General features: G+C 37.5%; 1 long non-coding RNA gene across 1 annotated transcript in view; it reads right to left on the bottom strand.

The window, feature by feature from the left end:
* LOC106032012 (uncharacterized) overlaps positions 1-15,564 on the bottom strand; it is a 116,788-nt gene that overhangs the window by 77,760 nt on the left and 23,464 nt on the right. The window lies entirely within an intron of this gene.

The raw sequence follows: 15,564 nt of genomic DNA, 5'->3' as shown, positions 1-15,564 counted from the left end.
TGCATCCATCCAGAAAGACAACCTGACCAAACTGAAGTACCCTTGAGCTTTTGTGGGGGACTGAAACCTCATTTAAACCTAAGCAGATGTGTGCTACAGGTTTCCAGGACTTTCCAGGGCTTTCTCCTAGCCGCCACGTAAAGCCCTTCCTGGGAGGCTAACTTTGTGCTCTTCTCTGGCCGAACAGATGAAGCCTAGCATGGTTTGAAGTCTTACCAGAGGTAGAGAGAGACTGGTGTACGATCAGAGAGCTGATTAAACCCCAGCAAGGATTCCTTACTGGTCAGCATGCAGGTGAAAGCCTTCCTGTGCATATGTACACAGGATTCAAGATTAGCCCCGAATTTCTTCTGAATTGCCAATTACCACCCTGTTTATAATGCCGTATAGAGAGTATCTACAGAGCACGCCCTAGGTTTGTCAGCATGGGAGCAAAAGGGTTAATCTGAATGAATTTCTGAAGTAGTTTAGTTAAATTGCATTAAACCATTATTTAGACATTTGTATTCTGAATTAAAAATGCCTTGATTCAATTTTCTTTACCTGACTTCCAAAGCAATTTAAGTTAAAATCGAATTAAAGACATTTTATTTCTGAATATGAGCATGTACACAGAATTAACACAGCTTAACCAGATTTCCTTACAAGTAACTGAGGCAGAGAAGGAATCCTTGACAGGTGCCACAGCCTTCAAAGGGAATCAAGACAACTCTCTCTAACAACACTCCAATTTCTTCAAAGAGTTAAAAATCTGTCCCGAGCATTTCGGGTGGGACAGAAGGGAAGTGACAATGTATGTGCCTCATGCAATAACATTATATAATGCCATCCAGCACCAGAGGCAGACATTGGACTATTTAGACTCCATCCCATATGGCAAGACAAATGCTCTCCCAGTTTATTATTAATAGCGCTGTGACAACACTGTGACTCAGCACCAGAAATCATCATTTTAAATATCTTCTACCAGAACTGCCTTGGCAAGAGCTTTTTTTCCCCACAGAAGGTACTGACTAAAACCTTCCACCCAGCACTGAGATTAGCACACTGATGGAACAACCTGGTGATCCACTTCCACTTTAAAATAAATGTGTGTCCTAACCTTCAAGGAGCTGGTATAGCATTTTGAATTATAGATCAAGGAGAAAAATTTAATGGATAAATGTTAAAATCATTAAAGTAGATTTTCACTGCAAATAAAAAGTGAATGACTCATCCCAAGTCAGCTATCTGATGTATCCGTTTAGGTTTTTCCTCCCAAAGTATGCATAAATCTCCTCAGTCGCGTCTCTTGTCATATTCTTGTCAAAAGAAATTTCGCATCACTTCCCCCCATCATTACTCCCCTTGGCTTCTGAAAACATTCCGCTTTAAAATTTTATCACAGAGGGTTTTTTTCCTTCTAGGTTTCATGGAGCGTTATGCTGTGAAATGCACAGAATAAGAAGATCCTATCAAAGAAAAAAAAAAGGGCCTTAATAGAGTTAGTAAAAAAAAAAAAAAACTAAAATTCATAGAATGACTGAACAACCTTGATATTTTTCCCTCTCTGAATCTACATTCATTTTCTTTCCCAAGTCCAACTGAAGATGCAGAGTTTGATGGGCATTTTCTCTCATTAGAGTGCATGTGACGCTCCTAGAGAGGCAAATAGATGGAGCTGTCACCCAGGCAGACTCCCAGTGACTGCTTCCTCGTGACATCCCTTCCCCAGCCACGAACACCTCCTTCATTAGTTCACAACAAGTACGGCTCATATCTAAAGACTGTCAAAAAGAAAAAAAAAAAAAAAGAAAAAGAAAAAAACCCAAGAGATGGGTAGTTTCAGCTACTTTCTGTGTGTTTCCCCACCTGATGTTTTGCGTATGCTAACGCACACCTTTCTGCAGTAAGCAGGTCGGTGGGGAGATGAAGAGTAACTCCCCTTATTAAATACACATTACTAGGAGCTGACAGCACAAGGAGGATCCTCTGCATTTATTACAGCGAGCATGTGACACATGCATAAAGCACATAAATGCAACCAACAGCTTCTCTCCTCTACCTCTAGTCGTTAAATTCCATTGGAAGATCGTTTCCAACTGCAGACATAGTCACACGAATTCCAGCAGATGGGACGTACTCTCTTCTTACATCTGCACCCACATGTAAGGAGCCAGGACCTTTACTGGGGCTAAGTGACAGAGATGCAACGAGCCTCTTCTGCTGAATTTCAGCAGAAACTGAGTTTAAGGGACGAGGCCTTGGGTAAGATATTGCCTGCCATCTGCAATTTTTAGACAATGTTAGTTGGTAAGAGGCACAAAAAATAGTGAAAGTATAACCACTTTGTTCATAATTGTGCCATAATATCCATATAAAGATGGACGTAAATTTGTCGTCGTCTAACATCTTTAATTCTTATTGCAACTTCAATGGTCGCCTTCTGATACTGTTTTCTGGGACTATTAGTCTTTTTATTCAAAGAAAGTTGACATGAAAATTGACTGGCACGTGACAACCAGCCGAGGCTTACATGTGGATTGCTGCCCCACACCACCACACAGCCCCTTCCCATAGGGCAGAATAGTTACAGGATGGTTATGACATTGGCAGCTTGCTGTCCTCTTTGGAAGTAACTGTTAAAAGAGGATTAGACAAAGTTTGCTTCTGGATTTCAGATACTTGTAGACAAAAGAAACAATGAACTCAGCTGTCTTGAGCTCCCTCAAGGTCTTGGAAGGACCCTTCTGTGCCTCACTTTTCATGCCCCTGCCCCTCTCTGGTGCCTTTTCCTGCTCCTCATTTTCTCTCCTTAGGATTTGCAACCCTATGTCAAACGCCATTATAAAAATAACATTAATTCCTACCTTCACATCCTCATTAGCTCTATTCGTCCTCTTTGCCTGCCGTCACATCCCACCCTTGTCCCAGGGTGTTATCTAAGCTCAGTCCCTGCCTCACCCCTCTGGGTTTCAGCAAGATGACTTCTTCCCACACCGCCCTGCCTGTGGGCTGGGAGGATGCTCAGAGGAATCCCATTCTGATTGCATTTTGTCACCGGGTAAACGCAGCCTTGGAGGCTTCATTACTTTTCTATTGTTCATGAAGTTTTTGTGACACTGATTTTGAGACAACTTCAGGAGTGGGCGTATTGTACATCATATTCAGCACACAAGAGCTTCTGGCTGTAACCCAGCAGAAACCTCCTACATCTCACAGGTGGCCTGTGAGCTGCAGATGGAAAACTTCTTTGTAACAAACTTTTTAAAAAAAATCATGCAGCCTTATTCATACTTTAATTACACTTGATTTTCACCACTTCCTCATATTCTCTGCCTTTCTGAATGCTGCAGAATTGCATTCAAATTTAAAAAAGGTTTTCAAAAATAATAAGCCTTCTCACCTTCTAACTTTCTTCTCTTCGTTACTGAACTATTTGTTTCATTATCTTCTGTCTTTCCCACTCTCCTTAGTGCTGTTTCAGAGAAACCCAGCGCATGGTTGGCAACAGGCACACAAACTAAGTATTGATGTGAAGAAGCTCCTTCAAAGAGAAACAGTTTACCAGTGACAGACCAGAAGAGCAGGGGAAAAGGGATGAATGAAGATGTATATCTTCAACAGCTTAATCAGACATCATTTCAGAAACTTTCACAATATAATTACGCATTGACTTTCACAAGCTACTAAGCTGCCAGTTTTCCCTGTCCAGGTTGAGCATTAGCTGGGCACAGCTGTTAAGGAACTCTTCTTCAAGGAACACTTCTCTGACGATAAGTCCCCTTTCAAAATCAGTTTTAAGCTTTCCACCCTGCTGCCCAATGGGCTGTTCTGCCAGACTCTTGCTTCCAATTACTGAATTAAAAATAAGAGCTGCTGAAAAGCACAAATCTGTTGTCTAGCAAGCCCTGATATCACTGCCTGTGACACCAATTAAAATGTAATCCACACTGCTCTGGGGAGGGGTACGACTGAGGCTCACAAAATCATGTCTGCAATTGACCATGTGAACGCAGAACTGTTGATCACCAGACCCTGTGATACTGGAATAAGCAGCACTCAAACTATCACGATACGCAGATAAAAGCACGTACTTTTTTACAAGGCTGGTAGTGATCTACTGGACTCTGTTGACACTAGCTTATTGAAGCAGACAACATCAGCAGATTTAAAAATGGTTTAGGCAAGTTCATGGACAAGTCCAAAAAAGAAAAGATACTAAAAGAGTATCCTTAATCCCTCAAGCATAGAAGTTGAGGACACACAAGCGATGGCTTTTGTTGCCTTCGCTGCAGCTGGATCCCGATCTGCAGCAACCCCCAGGACACACGACCCTGCAGGCACCAGGGCTCCTGCTGGGCAGTGCAGTATCAAAGACAGATGGAGAGTCTGGAGGGAGACAGGAGAGAGAATTTCATCTGTCCAAGTAAAGCTGGAATGATGGTCTAAATACTCTAAGAAAAGCGATTTCCCCTCCTTCGCAGCCAGCCTACAACTCAGTAATGAGAGAATTATTACAACGAAGAACTTTGTTCTGACATAGTTTACTGCAGCTCTGCAACTCAGCAAGGCACCAAGAGTCGAGGCAAGCACGGAGGCTTTGAGCTGTGACCCCACAGCTTTCCACACGTCACTCGTCACCGCACAGCGGGCAACAGCGATACTACTGCTGTGCTCAGAGGTTATGAGCCCTGGTCCTCTTAATTCTCTGATGTAAATCAGAAATAACTTCCATTATAGACAATGGACGTAAACTACTCTGAAGAGCGATGACAGTAGAATCAGGGCCATAATGTTTATTTTTAAAAGTTGGAGGAAGTTTATCATGAAGAGCTGTCCTTCCCCAGATAACCTCTGCTGAAGCTGGAAGTGATTTACTCTTACCCATTAAGAATATTTCTCTGACGCATTACTTACCGTGACACATTCTGGCTATTAAGTTACAGTCTGCCTAGAGGACAGGGTCTCAAGACTTACCTATCTATTTCTTAAGCTCTGCTTTTCCCAGTAAAAAATGCAATAGCCTTTTCTCTTCCCAGCATAAACTAAGTATTTTATATAATAAAAAGCCCTAAAATATATATGTGTTTTTCCCTTGGCTAGCTCATTTGCAACAAGGACTGCTCTCAGCCAAAATTAAAAGTAAGAAAAGGCCAGTTATCTTTAAACTGACTCTTCAAATTTGCTTGTAATCAACTGGCAACTTTGTTATCTTAAACAAAGAGCTGACTAAGTAAAAATGAGAATAAAACTTTATTTCAAGTCTTATTGCTTTTGTTCATTTTCATCAGAATCAAGTATTTAAACACTAACAAGGACGTAAAATAGCAAAAATTGAATGTATGACAGATCAAACAATGTAGTCATTGCAATTATTTTATAATTAAGCCCTGATGGGGCAGTATTTAGAAAGAGTCAATCTATCATGTTGAAATCCAACTCCTTAACCACATAGTTGGATTTGCAAATGTCCAGCTTTTACTGTTACTGAAGGAGAAATCAGATGAGAATAGGATGCAGAAATATTGTATTTCTGTACCTTGGACATTTCTCCTCAGTGACAGCGTATTCCCCAGGAGCCTAGAGAAGCAGATATGTGGCTAGCAGAAAGATGACAGTACACAGGTGTTTGTTTCTTTGGTTTCAAAGTCCAGTAGAATTCTAAGACTATTCACAAGTGTACCACTACCTACTTCCTACTAATACCAGTACTTGCATAATGCTTTCTTCAAAATTCATTCCACGTTGAGTAGGTAACAAGGAAAACATAGAGCGTGCTCTGTGGTTTCCACCATGAAATGAAAATAACAACATGGTCTTTTAACCCAGCCCCTTCCCATGCAGCTATAGCCTCATTAAGCAGCTATTGCAAGCAGGCTAGTTAAGTTTTGAATTGTCATTGTGTCCATGTTACTTGAGATGTTGTCAATTTTCTGACTGGTCCCAGCATTCCTCACTGTTAACAAATATAAAATTTTATCAAATTCATCTTCCATTAGGGTTAAAGCAAAAATACATAAGCAAAGATCTAGAAGTTACTGTCAGCTATGGTTGAGAGTCAACTTAAAAATGGTGCCAAATAAAGCACAAAACAAAACACACAATGGTAATAGCACAGGCTATATCTTCAAAGAAATTTTATAGCTGGAGCTCACAATCTGAGAAGTTTTAAGGACCCATTTTTGTATATGTTGGATACATCATCTTAAATGAAAAATCCCATCCATTCTGACTTGATTTTTTTTTTTACTTACATTATTGAAAAATAAATTTACACTCTATAAACAGAGATATGAACCTTTGACTCACTAGGTTCTCTATTCAGATATACAGAGAATAAATTTATTTTCCATCCTTCTCATATACATGAAATAATTGATACAATGACAACCTCAGCAAACTGACTTGGTTTTGAAGAATTTAGTTATAATTTCAGTTACATGCAGAGCTCATTTGGGCCCTCTGTACAGCAAAAATTCTCTTATAATGCAAAAACAAGGCTAAAATTATTTTCAATTCAATTCTAATTTGTCTTGCCACACAAAAATAGCATGCAGCACAATTAATATGCACAAAACATAAACCCATTAATGGACTGCATTTAGGTGAGCTAAAGGAAGTGAACCAAGATCATCTTAAATCTTCTTATGTGCTTTTTTCTGATGCCATGACAGCTAGGAATTAAACATGCAAGGAACTTTTATTGAACTGTCCAGATCCTGTTTATATTCAATCAAAGTAGCCCACTTTATCATGCTGCTCTTGACTTTGCTGAAAAATAGATAACAGCTAAATCAGAGATTGTCAAACTGAAGTAAGTGTCAGGAATTAAATGGTATTGCTGAATAAAAGCTGTAATTGAAATGCACAAAAAAACCTCTAAAACAATGCTGCAAACTTTAGATGACATTGCAGAGACATCAAAAGTCCCTGATATAGCAACAGAATTGAGCAGATTGTTTGGGCAAAATGTCATCATTCAAGCTTCCTTGTGCCTTATTACACACAGACATCATCTGGGACTCTGCAGAGTACTGAATTACTATTTACAGCATTTCGACCTTGAACATCATGGTTGCATTAATACAGTCCATTCAGTGGAACAGACAGATAGTTATGAGGTCAATGGAAACTTATAGCAGATTTCTGTATTCAAAGAGGAAAAAAATAAAACAGCACTTAGTATAGATCCTAAAAGGAGGCAACTGTTCACAAAATACCTAGACTAACAAAGGGCAGTCCTTTCTACATAGCAGTTAAGGTGCAATATTATTGATCAAGCATTGTAAGAGGTTTAGTACCCTTTCAGAGTTCTCATGATACTCTAATTATGTGATGTAAATTAGAATCTCTAAAACCAGCAAGTTTCTTGAAGATGGAATTTAGTCACCCTCAAGCATGCCTTATTAACTAAGTGACAAAGAATTGTAAGCAGGAGTTTAAAATTCAGTATTCATTCAAAAGAAACCAATTTGAGAATTTCAAATACTCCACTAACAGCAAGAGACTGGCAGTATATAGCCTGATTATTTCACATCCTAAAGCTTTTTTCACCCCTACATTTATAGTGACATCTGCAAGCGCTAATAGAGTTCTCTCTAGGATTGGGATCATTAAGTCAAAGTACTCAAGCACAATGGGCAATGAAAGATTGAATTTGTTTGTGCTCATAACAATTGACAATGATGCTAATATACACGAGTACTTCATTGAATTTGTGCAGCTTATTCAACATCTGGAGACCCTTCTCTAGATTTTTATGCAATCAGTATAAAACTTTAAATAAATACTTAGAAACATACACATTTAAAATACATATCTGTAACCTGCTTATCATTAACTGCAATTGCCCATAAAGATCTTGCGAAATCAATGGAAAAAGAGAATACTGAGCATTTTTGTTACTGCAGGCAGTCAAAAACCCAGTACAGTGAAGTCTGCCTTTCCTACACATTACTGCTAACATGTCCATTTGAGACTTGATTCAATACCGTTAACATCAGTGTGTGTTTTGCCACCAGTTTCTAAGGTTCAAGAGCTCCCTCCTTGAAGTATTTTAATTCAGGAGATAAGAAACAATGAGGAGACATGGAAGTCCCCTCACTATTTTGATATTTAGCCACACTCAAAAAAGGCATCAAAGGATTTCAAGTAAAGATGAAGAGCAAAGGTCCATCTAGCAATCTGGCTCTGACAGTAGATGCTTGGGGAGCCAGCAGGGGCCAGTGCACCATTACATCCATTCATATTGGGAAACGGGAACCCAAATCAAAAGTACATAAAAGATTTGAGGTGCAGAATGAATTTTATGTTAATTCTATTAACAAAATTGCAAAACACTGCAAAAGGACTACCAAAAGCCTTCCTGCTAAAACAAAGCTCTTCTAACCCTCTTGAGAGACAGACTGCTCAGTTCTTCCTTGAAGAGAGGACATCCTTGACTATACGTACAAATATTATTACCAATGTCCCTCATAACTATTCACCTTAAAAAAGCAAAAGTAAAACCAAAACCAGATTGTACTGCAAGCATTTTATATCAAATTCTCTTTTGAGCTGGAGGTCATCATTCATACATACATCTAGACACACAGAACCAACCGTTTTCCTGGTAGATTACATCATATGTATATATATTTTTAAGAATCTTTTTCATGAATTTGAATCCTAAGTAGATTACTAACTATGAATGTATATGCCCACTCAAATGAACAAGAAATTTTGGGATATACAGGGTAGTGTGTAAATCTGACTATAAAATGGTGATCATAGAAAGACAGTCATGTTTTGACGTGACTTTCAAATTACAGTAAATAAAAGGTGGTTGTTGTTTTTAAATAAAGAACTTCACCTCCTTTTTATACCATCTTACATTATTTGTCAGTAGCAAATAGCTGCAGTAGGATGAGGCACCTCAAAAGATATAGGACAGGTTTTCGGGTGTAGGGCAACAGACAGTTGTTTCTGTTAAGAACAAGTAAAACAGTAACATAATTCCTAATGATTTTTCCAGGTTTTAAATTATACATTTCTTTTTAATCCAGACAAAATTTGGACCATTTCTGTTCCATATATTCTCATCTTTCAGGATCAGTTGTTATTCCTTTCACAATGTGATGGATGTTGCACTGGATTGTACAACCCAACTACATCTGTTCTGTTTTCTAGATATTACTTTCATTGTATTTCACAGCATGAACTCACAATCAAGATCCTGAATATTGCTCGATGATAAATACCACAGATGAAGAAATGGTCCAGTGCCAATGTTATTTTCATAGTGCTGGCACATCTCCTGAGCAATGCTTCTTACTGCCCATCACTGCTCATGGCTGTCAACACTATTAGAGGTTCAAAAATTTTCAGATACCACTGTATCATTCAGATGGAAAGTAATTTCTATAACTACTTTAATATACTTGGTAGGTTGTTTTGTTCAGCAAACCTCTTTATGTAAAATCAATTATACCCTTTCTTTCCTTGAACATGTGTAGAAGTTGGAGTTGATCCCATCAGTTGTTACACAGGTAAGCAAGTTTAGCTATGTTATGACCCAGTTATATTCAGTAAGACTACTCATATAGTGTAATTCTGGCAAGACTCAAAGCCTTGATATATCAACTCAGCTCTTCAGTGAAATACAGTCATCTCTGGGGTAAAGCATGATAAATATTTAACAGCACAACGAAACACTACACTGCAGATTTAAGGCTCAATCTGGCAAATACTTACACAAGAGTCTATTTTCTTCACGCTGCTAAAGAAAAATAGTTATATAAATGCATTCATAGGCACAAGACTGCTGAGTATGGGACCCAAGAGAGGAAGGAGATTGGGGGAGAAGGAAAGAGTCTTCAGTAGGTATGAAATCTCACAGCAAAATAGAGAAGACACAAAGTGATCAGCACCACCACAGCTGGAACCAAAAATATTCAGGAATGTCCTCTACCAGGAACAGGGATGCCAACCCAGCACTGCTAATTTCCAGTGAACCAGAGAATCTGATTGAGCTCTTTTGATGGCAAACCACAAAATCATGGAATATCCCAAGATGGAAGGGACCCAAAAGGAACATCAAGTCTAACTCCTAAATAGGTCACTGAAATATCTGCGCATGAAGATGGAAGACAACAGGCAGCAGTCCAAGCTTGACTGTGACATACAGTTGCAAAGTCTATCAGCACCGCATGGCCCCCTTCAGTTCCACCCCTCTCCCAAAAGTTGGTAAAATCTTCCAAATAATCTGAACCACCTGACACTCTTCAGAAAGTTTCGTGTACATTTTTCACAGATTACGTAATATTCTGTGCATGTATATGGCTAGACTTTGGATACCTGACCAAGAATATTTCCCATTTTTTCCATGGGAAACTGTATTTTTTTTTGTCTGATCTAGCTTCATTTCAGCACTAGAAAAAGGAGCCAGTCAAAACATCTATCTGGCACAGCTTCCCAGACAAATGTTTCCCTATTTCACTCTTCACAAAGGTCTTCAATAAAAATACACCCGTTAACCATCCTTTCTAAAACCGTATTTTGCATTTAATAATGCATACAGAACCAGAATGACAGGAAATGGGTTAATGGATTCCTTTTTATTATTATTATTTTTAATTGCCTAGACTTAATTCAGCCTCTTCAGCACACAGAAATGGAATTTTCTTCATTCTCTCCCATATGTCTGTGTGGCTTATTGAAGTATAAGTATCTTCAATTTGGAAAACTCACCAACAAGAAAAGACTGATGTATAAAATTTGGTTAACATATATTATATACTCATTGCAGTACTTGCACAGGCAGACATAGTAGACCAAATTCATTTCAACCAATCTGAAAAGGCTGCTTATGTTCTATACTTCAGAGCAGTGATACCTTTTACTACACCACAAATATCAAGTTTATCTAAAACCTTAATGGCTCAGCTGCAACTATTCTAATTCATCCTCTATGAGTTTTTTGTTTTTTTTTTTTTAATGTGGGAGGTTGAAATTTGTCTTGTTTGAGACAGGACTTTCTTTATAAAGGGACAATTATTTTAAGGAGTTGAAACTTTAAAGAAAGCAGATGTCAATTCAAATTGTCTTTTCAACCCACACTGATTGAGAAACTGTCATTTTTCTACTGATGGAAGCCATTTGGCCTTCTGGCAAAGTAACAATAAAAGACTGCTGATATTTCCAAAGCTGCGTGAAGCATTTAGTTATACAATTTCTATTTTATTCTTAATGTAGTTGAAGCTTACAGACATGCGAGTAGGTAAAAACCACGAGCAAAGCTATAGCATATGCATACCTTTGAGGAGACCTTGTACTGAAACACTGCTATTTGTAAAGATCAACCAAGTCCTGAATCATTCTGTTGTAAATACATTACTCTGAGCAGAAGGTTAAATTATTTTTAGGTTCTGTCACGTTTGCATTTTAAGAAATGCAAGACAACTCTTTAGCAATTTTGTTTCTCTTCCTTAAGAGTGAAACATAGAGATGCTTTCCATACTTCTTATACAGTTAAGCCATTATCATATTTTGGTTAGAATCCAAAAGGGAACAGCAAAAATCAACATATGACCAAAAAGTCAGTTCATGATTTTTATGTCGCTAGTCCTCAGTAATGACTAAGAGACCTTGTTATAAGTATCTGTTAACTGGTAATATGGAGGACATAGTGGGGACAGGATACCTATTTCAGATAGGAATTAGACTTCAGCCTGGTATGCTGGTAATAACTCTTAACGGGGTATATGAATTCATTCTGTACAACCATGCTCTACTTTTTTCAAGGGTTTGCACAGTATTTTGCCTTAGTTAAATTCTTAACAAATTAAATTTCTCTCACTTTGTACCTAAGAATTTTTTCTGTACTTGTCAAATCATCTTCTGTAGTGGTTGTTAAACCACCACAGGGATTCATTGGAGAAGATAGAAACCATATTCATAGGAATGTCTCATTCTTTGCCTTTGTGGTTTTGTTTTTTGTTACGTTTTGTCTAAAGTTTTTCATCTTCTGCACCTACTTTCTCCTGTTGTAATGTTCTGTCTTTTCTTTTCCTATTTCTCATGCCTAAAATTAATCTTCTGAACACCAACTCCTCAATAATTCCACTACTCATTTTTTATTTCTAGAGAATGTTGCTATGATAGGTCCCCGCTGCCCCCCTTTTGGTTTTATAAAGAAAATGAAACAATGAAGTCCCAAGAGAGCTAAGACAAAGGGCAAGTGAATGAGGAGACCTCAAAAGATCACACAAACCTTCCATCCACAACCTAATATATCTGGACAAGTCCACATTAAACAAAACCTCTGATCTTTTAGACATTTATGCGCTGAGTACATTCAACGTGTCCTTTCTATATTTTCAAGCACTTTGAAAAATATTAGCAACACTTGCCATCTAAAAAATGAATGTGCAGTTTAGTTCAGTTTTTATCATGCAAAGAAATTGGGTTGATGAGCATTTCCCTTAAAATTGTTTAATGTGCTTCTTCAGTCAATATCCTGTTGATATATTTTAATTACCTCTCATTAGAGTGACAGTGCTTGCATTATGCAGTAAAATAACAGGAACATAGGAAAACACAGCTCTTGAAAATATTAAACAGGCTCAATAGTGAGCTCTCGAGGTTCAACTAAGCTTTATTTTTGTGCAGAATTGTCTAAGATACTTGGGCCATTTATTTGGGAATTTCTTCTGAGAAGAATGAGCTTTAAAAACTAATTGTGCCTCCTTGGGATATAACTATTCACTTTTGAAAGTAAAAAGTATAAAAGGTGTAAGTCAAGCCGTTTAAGAAAATTCTATATAGCACAAAACATTCAATGAAGGGACTATCATCTGCTTCTAACAGGTTTTGCCAAAGAAGAGACTTGATTAGACAGAACAGTCACTTGCCAGCTCATTTTCAAATGATTTACAAGCACCCACATGCCAAAGAAGTCAGAGAGCGATCTGGTGGCCTGTCACTCCCTCTACAGCTTCTCTAGATTCTCTGCCGACTATGGATGGTGGGAAGGTGGTGAAAAGTTTGGGGAAAGGTATTATGCCCTTATCAAAATTTTTTTCCTCGCACTGGGAAAGAGTGATGAAATCTGCAGGGAGCACACTTCCATAGAACAGGACTACATTTAGACTTTTATTTAACCCTTGATTTTTTTTTGGTATTGCATTTGTATTTTCAAGATCACACCTGCAGGATGAATCTTCCCATGCTTCCATCCCACTCTAGGAACCTTAACCTCCTTCTCCTGTTCCACGTAAGAATTTATCCACTGCTTTCACCTAGTAGACTTCTGTTAACCGAAGAAGTAAAAAATATTTTTAGCCAACAAGTTCAGTTTAAGTAGGTTAAACTCCTACTCTTCAAGTAAAGCCATATAAATGTTTGCCATATGGCATACTTAGAAGGGTACCATGCCTTCCAGTTTTATATGATTGTATTTTTTTTTCTTGCTGGAAATTTTGTCCAAGTAACATTTCAGGATTACTTTACATGTGCAGCTTAGTTCTGCAAGTATGCTGAATCTTGCTACTCTGTTCATGTGATTCTTTTGTCCCCAAAAAATCATAAACAGAAATGTGGTAATTTTAATTCCACCTTTTGCATCTTTTGCATTTTTTAAGGGAAAAGTTGTGATGTCCCACAAAATCACAGCATTAAAATTTAGCCTCTTAATTGAACTTAAATCAGCATCCGCGTATGTTGCCTGATGCACGCAAAATGAAAAACTTTATAACTGCAGTAGAATTATTTTCTTAGGAGGTAGGGCTTGCATCTTATCAATTCATTTCCAAGAATGAATCCAGGAAGATTTTTATCCAGGTATTGTTCATGTGCACAAAAAGGTAATACAGAGAAGAAATGGAGGGAACTACTCTCTGCAGGTGTCTCCTTTTGAGGAAGGAGGTATAGGCAAACTCACCAACTGTATCAGCTTTCAATGAAGAACAACAATATTGGCAAATGATGGTGACAGAAGCACAGTACTGCCATAAATAGCTGCTGCAGCAGCTGTTTGTCCTCACAAATGACACAGGTTTGTATTGTATTCCTGGTATAGTAATTCCTTCTGCCTTATGCTAGAACAAGAAGTATCAAGGCCACGTATCATACAGAAAGTGTCCTCAGAATTCTTCAGAAAGATATGAAATTTAAAAAGAGACACAGACCTAAGTCCTAGTTTACCATTTTATTATCCACCTCAAGTTCACTATTATGATTTTCCATTCAGCTGCCCCAACTTCCAGAATTAACTAACTATAAATCTCTATTCTGGAACTCAATATGGTAATTCAGACGCAGTTGGACCTATGTAAAACCTATGGGATTGATGCTTACACCTGCATCATTTCCACCCCCATATTTATTCTGAAAAATTCTATTATGCATTAAAAAGCCTCTTTGTGTTTTTGCCACTTCTGTGTCATGGTATAATAGCCTATTTTTTGTGTTAAAATTGATTATAATATATAAAGTAGAGAAAGTTGAAAGCCTCTGATTATGGGAATATTTGTCTAAAAACATGTTCATAGGAAGCCCATTATCTAAACACTAGATATTCTCATTTTCTAGCAAAAAGCCAGATTCACCCTTGTATTATAGCAAGACGAAAAATATGTGAATGGGACCTGTAGGCTAATTAAATGAATATATTAAAAGTTTCTAGTTTTGACAGGTAAGAAGTAGCTGTCATTCTTCTCAGCACTCTGTGAATTAAGCTGCTGTCCTTCATTATCCCAAAAGATTATTATTGCTCTGTTTCTTGTGAGTGCAGTGAGCTAGAACAGCAGAGATAATAGGTTATTATATGAAAATTTGGCTTTGACATTTATATGATAAATTTGAAGTCAATTAGATGAAAAATACTCCATTAGATAAAGTGAGTGTACCAATTATTGCAGTGAAGAGCTATTGCTAATAGTATAATTGAAATTTATAGAGTGGTGGGACCAGAACTGTAGAATTAGATTGTATAAGTGATGGCAGTAACAGGCATGTAAACATTTTAGTTCCTAGCCATTTGTGGGCTAAGGATGGAGGGATGTTTTTTTTATTGGGAATCTATTTCCATTGTGATGTTAAAAATCCACTCTACAATTAATAGAAAAGGGTTTATATGAGACACTTACTTTTCTCCATAAATTCTAGGAAAAAAAAAAAAAGAAATAGTCTTTCTTCAGTAAAACTTGCGGGGATTTTCACAGAAATGAAGCGTATGCATAAGGAATGATTAAAAGAAAGTAAAATTAAAATTTTCCTAGGTAAGGAATTTTTTCTCAGTGCTGAGAGAATTAAATGTACAGCTTTATATATACACAAAGTAAATGGAGAAATTGAGAAAGATATTTTGGTCAAATTTAGGCAAGGAGACGGCAAATAGGGTCTCATATATTGGACTATGAAATAGCCTTCTGAAGGAACTACATAAGCCTCGATTTATAGCAGTTCAACACTAGACAGAGTGACATGCTGGAAGATAAATACTACAAAAACAATGTTAGACTAGATCAAAAGAATGGGTTAGTAGGAATTTAATAAAAAAGTTGCCATTCGTGTTTTAAACAATTCTGTATTTTCTAAAAGCTT

The sequence above is a fragment of the Anser cygnoides genome, chromosome 9 (genome assembly GCF_040182565.1).
Source record: "Anser cygnoides isolate HZ-2024a breed goose chromosome 9, Taihu_goose_T2T_genome, whole genome shotgun sequence".
Taxonomy (NCBI): Eukaryota; Metazoa; Chordata; class Aves; order Anseriformes; family Anatidae; genus Anser; species Anser cygnoides.
The sequence above is the reverse complement of the archived record's forward strand: the minus strand, read 5'-3'. Positions and strand labels throughout refer to the sequence as shown.